Source organism: Pelodiscus sinensis, chromosome 1, assembly GCF_049634645.1.
Source record: "Pelodiscus sinensis isolate JC-2024 chromosome 1, ASM4963464v1, whole genome shotgun sequence".
In the NCBI taxonomy this organism is placed as follows: domain Eukaryota; kingdom Metazoa; phylum Chordata; order Testudines; family Trionychidae; genus Pelodiscus; species Pelodiscus sinensis.
In genome coordinates, this window is record NC_134711.1 from 277,700,626 (window position 1) to 277,708,233 (window position 7,608).

Here is a 7,608-nt window from a genome sequence, read left to right on the forward strand (position 1 = left end):
CTCAGCCACGGTGCACCATGCTCCACGTAGGCAGGAGCAGAGAGAAGGCCGCCCAATTAGCTGGAGCACGGCACGGCCTTCTCCGGTTGAACACCACAGCCAGCTGGCTCGGGTGTTTCAGCCGTCCCAACCCAGCAGCTCCCACCACGCCGCCGTACCTACTCACCTGTGTTGCTGCTCCATGAGTAGCTGCTCCGCAAATCAATTTAAAATTAATGCACAGGCATGCACTTCAGAGGGAGCAGAAAATTGACTCATAGAGCCCCTGCGATCTACCGGTAGATCTACCGGTTGGTGACCATGGGCTTACAGTAAGGTGAAAGTAAGCTGGAAATGTAAAACAAGGACTGACCCAATCTTTGGTCATCCCTTAGGTCCAAACAGCTGTGGTCACTGGCTAATTATTTCAATGGGAACATTCCATCTTTTAGTTGCTGCTCTAGTTGACATTGAACGTGGGAGATCCTTTCAAAATTTCACCAAAAACACCATCCACACATTATTTCTGAGCCCCATCCAGAACAGGATATACACAATGTTTTGTGAGAGATCCTAAACTCCCTGGCTGTGTCTAGACTGGCCAGTTTTTCTGGAAAATCAGCCACTTTTCTGGAAAAACTTGCCAGCTGTCTACACTGGCCGCTTGAATTTCCACAAAAGCACTGATGATCTCATGTAAGAAATACTATGCTGCTTCCATTTGGGCAAAAGCCAGTGTAAACAGCTCAGATTTGCTTTCCACAAAAAAGCCCAAATGGTGAAAATGGCGATCGGGGCTTTTTTTCGGAAAAGCGCGTCTAGATTGGCACGGACGCTTTTCCGCAAAAAGTGCTTTTGCAGAAAAGCGTCCGTGCCAATCTAGATGCTCTGTTCCGAAAATGCTTTTCACGGAAAACTTTTCCATTAAAAGCATTTCCGAAAATCATGCCAGTCTAGACGTAGCCCCTTTGTCTGTAGCCCAAGTTTACAGGACAAAAAGATTAAACTAAATAGGTGCAGCTTGACTCCTGCACTTTGGAAGGCAGGACATGAGTGCCAGAAGCTCCCTAGAAATGGGAGGAGGGTCTCCAGCCCAGCTGGAGTGGGGCACAGCCTCACTGCATGGTACCATGGTCCACTACCCTGCTGTCCTCTGAAGCCTCCCCAATCAGCCTCCTACCTCTAAGACTTTGTCCATGCTTTACTACTACTCTGCCCTGGTCCCCTTCATGGAGCCCCTCCCCACCTGTTCCTCTCTGACCCTCTCTCAAGGCTTCTGCGCCTTCTGTTTGTACATCTCTTCCCCCCTCCTACTGCTCATTTCAATTCACTCCCTCCCTAGAAGGCCCCATCACTCACAATTGTTTACCCCTTTCCCCAAGCTCTCACCATTTGGTGGAAGAGGTGGAGTGTGGGCAAAGCCATGGGGGAAGAGGGTGAGTTAGCAGTGGGGCCTCAGGGCAGAGCATGGATACAGTACAGCCCAGGTGCCCTTCCAGCAGCAAAGCTCCAAAGATGATGGGCTGGCCGGCCTGCCTCCAAAAGGAAGTGCACTGCACCCTGCTCAGGAAAGGTTAGCCTCCCTTGGCTTCTTATGCCTCTTGTCCATGTTGAAATAGTATATGGCTTGAATATGCGTGTCAGTGTTCAGGTGTTTATCCATAAAAGAAATCCCCTTATTTAGAGAAGTCACACCTACCAGTTCTTGCGAGCACTGAATCAAATTCTCCACTGTATGCTTCTTAGGGGAATATCAGTGAGGGAGATTTTATACCATGTGAGGGCACAGTCATTTCTCTCTTTTCCTTCCCAGAAAAAATATAACCACAGAGGTCGTGAACTATCTAGGGGTATGTCTACACTACCCCGCTAGTTCGAACTAGCGGGGTAATGTATGCATACCGAACTTGCTAATGAAGCCCGGGATTTGAATTTCCCAGGCTTCATTAGCATAAAGCCGGCACCGCCATTTTTAAAAGCCGGCTAGTGCGAACCCCGTGCCGCGCGGCTACACGCGGCACGGGCTAGATAGTTCGAACTAGCTAGCTATTCCGAACTATCTGTACGCCTCGTGGAACAAGGCGTACAGATAGTTCGGAATGGCTACGTAGTTCGAACTATCTAGCCCGTGCCGCGTGTAGCCGCGTGGCATGGGGTTCGCACTAGCCGGCTTTTAAAAATGGCGGCGCCGGCTTTATGCTAATGAAGCCCGGGAAATTCAAATCCCGGGCTTCATTAGCAAGTTCGGTATGCATACATTACCCCGCTAGTTCGAACTAGCGGGGTAGTGTAGACATACCCTCGGTTCTTATGTTGGCACCCATCACCAGAGGAAGCTGAGAAGTACACACAACTTGTAAGAATCAGGCCAGTTATTTAGATGCCTAATATGGACTTAGGAACCTAACTTTAGACCCCCATTTTTTAAAATCATGGCCCTGGTTTTTATGTTTCAATCACCTCTAGCCAGAACTATAGAGGGGAAAAAAACCCTCAATAACGTTAAAATTAGAATCTTCCAGCAAATTGAGACTGTAATAAGAAGTAAGAGTGCAAGGTGATACTATACACACTTTATAGTTTATTACACCAACAATGGTCTCATTTTGCTACTAAAAAGACCCATATCTGAATGCCGTGGTAGCTGAAAAACAATCTCTACTAGAAAAAGATTAATGCAGAGCAGTCTTACATGCAGACCTGATACCTCATATAATCTGACCATATATCTCATATAATCTGCTCCATCCAATGGGCACATCCAGCAGCAGCATAACATGGATGTGAGTTTTGGGTGGGCCATGGAAGTACCACGTATTTAGCCAGTGACTGGCCAAAATCCTTGCAACGCCAGAGAAGAATCCATCTCTCCAATCCTTAGGCAGGTCTCCTGGGAAGTCTGTTCACTTTGCACAAGGCCAAGACTAGATCATCAGGAAAATAAGTTTGTATTAGAATTTTATCTTTACTAAAGCAGGACGAAATCACAGGACAAATGCAACATCAAACTGTCTGAATATGTTGGCCAGACAGATTAGTCAGCCCTAAATAGCCCAGGGGAACCTGATTATACAATGCCAGATGGGAACTTGCAGACAATGCTCTGTAAAACTACATTATTAGGATACATCTACACAGCCGTGTTATTTCAGAAAAACTGACATTATTCCGAATTAACAAAGAGCGTGTCTGCACTACAAGCCTTTATTTTGAAATAATGTTGAGCTGTAGGACTTCTTACTATGACTCCAGTAACCCTCATTTCACGAGGAGTAAAGGTTGAAGGAAGAACACTGCAGACAGCGCTAAAATCCTAATTAAGCTATTTCGACTTCAGCTACACAATTGATGTAGCTGAAATTGCATAGCTTAATTCTAGTTTTGACCTGCTGTGCAGATGTACTGTTAAAGAGATGCTAAAATAGTGCACCCATTATTTTGAAAAATAGTTTGAAATAACGGGTGGCAGGTGTATATGCGGGGTAGCTATTTTGGGATACTGGAGGCATCCCGAAGTAGCCATGCAATGTAGACGTATCCTTGGGTGTAGCTTCCTTTTTGTGATAAAGATTACTTTTGGAAAGCCACAAATGGTTAATGCTAATATCTATTTTGAGGAAATATCAGTTCCATCTCTTTGATGTAAGAATTTCACATTCAGTTTGTGTAACTCTTGGTTTTTAAACACTCTCCCTTAAAAGCATTCATTGGAACTGCTTTTGCTGCATGTCCCCTGTAGGTATTTTGTTGCATAGTGCTTTGCTCGATCATCAGATGGCCTTTTTTGACAGTGAGTGGAAGAAAGTAGATGAGAGGAGGGTGGGAAGGAGGGAAGAAGACAAGACAGAGAAAGAAAAAATAAGGGAGATGGACTGCAATTTGTAGAAACCTAAAATTCTACCTGTCTTGCAGAACATTTCCTGTCATGCAAGGTGAATTACACTGAACAATATTAAGTTCCTCTTATAAAAGATATGTCCTTTCTGCAGGGAAGTTGGAATATGAAGGCACCAGAATTGTATATTTCAGAATGAACTCTGCTTTCACTGGCTAACATTCTCACATTTATGTCTTCCACATAATGAAAATGTAATATTTTCCCCTACTTCATCAGGGTCAAGAAAGTACAGCTTTGACATAATTCTTTTTATTAAATGAATTCTTACAGATGGAGCTCTATTATTGTATAAAATAATATAGTATAAAACACAGAGGAAGAGTTGGTCTCAGGGTTTTATATTCCCAACTGGATAAACAATATATTCATGCGCATGATCTTTCTGACATCCAATTGAAGCCAGTTTCAAATGGTTACAATTTTATTTTTAAAAGTTATCCAAGAGATAATGTTAATAGACAGCATATATAGTTACTTGCAGTATATATAGACGGTATATATAGAAGGTGGTTAAAATTTTCCAAAATGACTAATGATTTGGGGTGCCACAACTTTTGCGTGTCAAATAGAGGTATGTTAAGAGGGCCTGATTTTCAGAAGATGAGTACTCAATCCTTCTTGAGATAGAGCCCTTTAATCTGTGTCTTATTGGACATCCTAAAAATTGGGGCATCTAAAATAAATGCTGAATATCCTAACCTGTTGTACACAGATACAGATGTAGCTAGAGCAACCTCGCTTACCTGAATCTACATTATCCAATCCTAGGCTCTAAGGGTACATCTAGACTACAGGATTTTGTTGACAGAGGCTTTGCCGACAGATACTGTCGACAAAGCCTCTGTCAAAAAAGAGTGTCTAGACTACAGTCAGTTCTATTGACAAAGCTAACCACTTTTTTTGACAGAGTCTAGATGCTCTCTTTTGAAAAAGCACAGTGTGGATGCAATAGCGCCTTTTTTTCGATATAACTCTGTAGAAAAAAGGCGTTATTCCTCATAGAATGGAGTTTACTGCCATCAACAAAACTGCTGTGTTCTGTCGACTTACTGTCGAGAGAACTTGGTGGTAGTGTAGACGCAGGTATAGTTTTGTTGACAAGAGTCCACTTTTGTCGACAAAACCCTGTAGTCTAGACACACCCCAACTTGCAAATGGACATTCCTATATGTAACTTTATTTATGTAAGTAGCTCTTTTAAATTTGGAAGACTCTGGATGCCCTTTTTTTTTAATTCTGGTTTTTGGTTTTGATTTTTGTTTAATTGTTATTTTGTTTATCAGAAATGAGCTCATGTCCTTAATTTTGGGCCAATATATCAATAGGATCTTTTCTTTTCTGAAATCTGTTTATCTACGTTGATGGTATATGTCATCACATCCCATTTTATTTGGATACATGAAGGTATTTTCAAGCTAGTAAGCACTTGATTTCATTGTATTTTGGGGCAATGAGTTGTAAAAGCCATTTATGTAAACAGAAAGGCTAGTCTGTAATGCTAGTATTTCTTTTAATTAGCTTTAAACTTGTTCCTTTTCCATTTCACTGAACATATCTTCATTCTGGCATTTCAAGAGGGTACATAGGAGTCCCCTATCTTTTTTACTTATTTGGTGTCCCTTTTCCTCTCCAAACTGAAAAATATTAATATTTGCAGAGGTTCTTTATATAGAAGCCTTTCCATGTTTTAAACAATTCTGGCAACTCATCTTGGAACACAACTATTTTTGCCCCACACTTTTTGAGATGATACTAATGCAGTTATAATATTTTGGTCTGTTACTGCAGGCTCCCACAATAAAATCATACTCATTGTTCTTTTCAAAGTAGAAGCATTGTGGAAAGTTGGCAATCATGACACAGCCAATTCTAATGAACTTTCTTAAAGAACATACTGAAAATCCTTCACCCTTCATTAATAAACCAAAGCATAGCAAACCAAACCTAGAAGGTACACATTAGGTGGTATTAGTATGCAAAGTGATTCTTCTTTGCTCAGGCAAGGGCATATCAATCATTTTGTTTAGACAATTTAATAGTAATTAACTGGTAGGTAGCACAACATCAAAGAGGCCAGATTGTGAATCCTGTATCACCCTGATGAGCATTTACTCATGGAAGGTAGTTCCATTGTAGGCACCCAGATGAGTTACGTGATTAACTGCCCACCAGTGTGAGGAAGAAGGTCATAATCTGGTCCCCCACAAGAGTCCTCACAACATCCATTCAAAATTCTCATCTCCCCATGTAACATGGTCTGAACTGCAGAACACGATTTTAAGATTCCTTTTTTACAGCAGCTGCAGGGCCCAGGTGGGGGGAAATGTTGCCAAGTCAACAATAGATGTTACAGAATACCCTTCAATCAGGATGGAAAAGGATATTTGACGAGATGCTTGTGAGATTTATGAGTTCATCCCCCCAGCCACTGTCAGTTACTACCTTATCAGACTGCTCACAAATTATAACAAATTAAAAGCATTGCATACAAAGCTTTTCTCATGCAGTGGGCTGGGACATCAAGACTAAAGGAAAGACATATTCTCATCTTCGTTACACTGGTGTAAATCGGAAGTAACTCCTCTAACTGCAATGGGAGTTATGTTTACAGGAGTGAAACAATATCCAGTCTGATTATGCTCTCACCTCCTCAGGATGAAATTCCTGCATATTTTCCATCCATTCATTGCAACTTCAGCTTTCAGAGGTAATAGCTAGATCCTCCTTTAAAGCAATGGCACTGAAAATTATATATTGGGAAACTTTATTGCCTTTAGAAGATAAATAATATTATATGTAATTATTGTATAAAGGCATTGAGTGTAAGATAGACTAGCAAGTAACACCTACTTTTATTGCTTAAATGCATTTATAAAGCGGTTTTTGTGGAGGGAAAGCAAAATAATAATAGCTTTATTTTAAGAGACCCATCATATTTATTCAATACCCTACCAATACAAATTTATTCAAAGGAGCCTACAGAAACTGGAATTCAGTGAGAATTTTGTTCCCAGTTCCTACTGGCTTCTTTGGAAATAGCAGCCATTATACATGACACAATGAATATATGTATGCAGAATAATGAAAGATCAGACAAATGTAGAGAGTTTATGTTAATATATATATATATATATATATATAAAAATAAAATGGAGATTGCCTATCTCCTAGAACTGGAAGGGACCTTGCAAGGTCATTGAGTCCAGTCCCCTGCCTTCACAGCAGGCCCAAGTACCATCCCTGATGAATTTTTGCCCCAGATAGCCTCCGCAAGGATTCAACTGACAACCCTGGGTTTAGCAGGCCAATGCTCAAACCACTGAGCTATCCCTCCCCCCACATATTTAGCACCCACTGTATGAATCTTTGTTACTGCTAAGGAGTGGAGGAAGGGCTTACCCGTGCTGGAATTATGTTTTCCAACACTGGCAAAGGATCAGAAGATGAACACCTCCTGCAACTGTATCTGCCAGCCCTTTGGCTTTGTATTTGTGTCCCTTAGATATTGCTCTTTGCATTCCAGCCTGTCTTCTCATTCATGTCAATTTTTTTCTTCCCAATTGTTTTTCTTTGTTCTCTCTTTATGTGACTTCCCATCCCCACTCATGAGAAGGTGGCTACATAGAATCAGCTTTCATGTCATGTTGAAGCTGAGTGCCATAGAAGCAGTGATTTGAAGCCTGAGTTTGCAGGCCTGAACTGCAGCCCAGTATATGTGGGAAGGTCCAATG

At 41.5% G+C, this 7,608-nt stretch overlaps 1 long non-coding RNA gene across 1 annotated transcript; it reads right to left on the bottom strand.

Annotated features, from left to right (window-relative positions):
* Nucleotides 1-2,572: 2,572 nt before the first annotated feature.
* LOC142827107 (uncharacterized) lies at nt 2,573-7,305 on the bottom strand. Its single transcript, XR_012901530.1, has 3 exons — nt 7,277-7,305; nt 6,524-6,617; nt 2,573-2,903 (listed from the first exon to the last, which is right to left on the bottom strand). It is a non-coding gene; the product is annotated as an uncharacterized LOC142827107 (long non-coding RNA).
* Nucleotides 7,306-7,608: the final 303 nt, after the last annotated feature.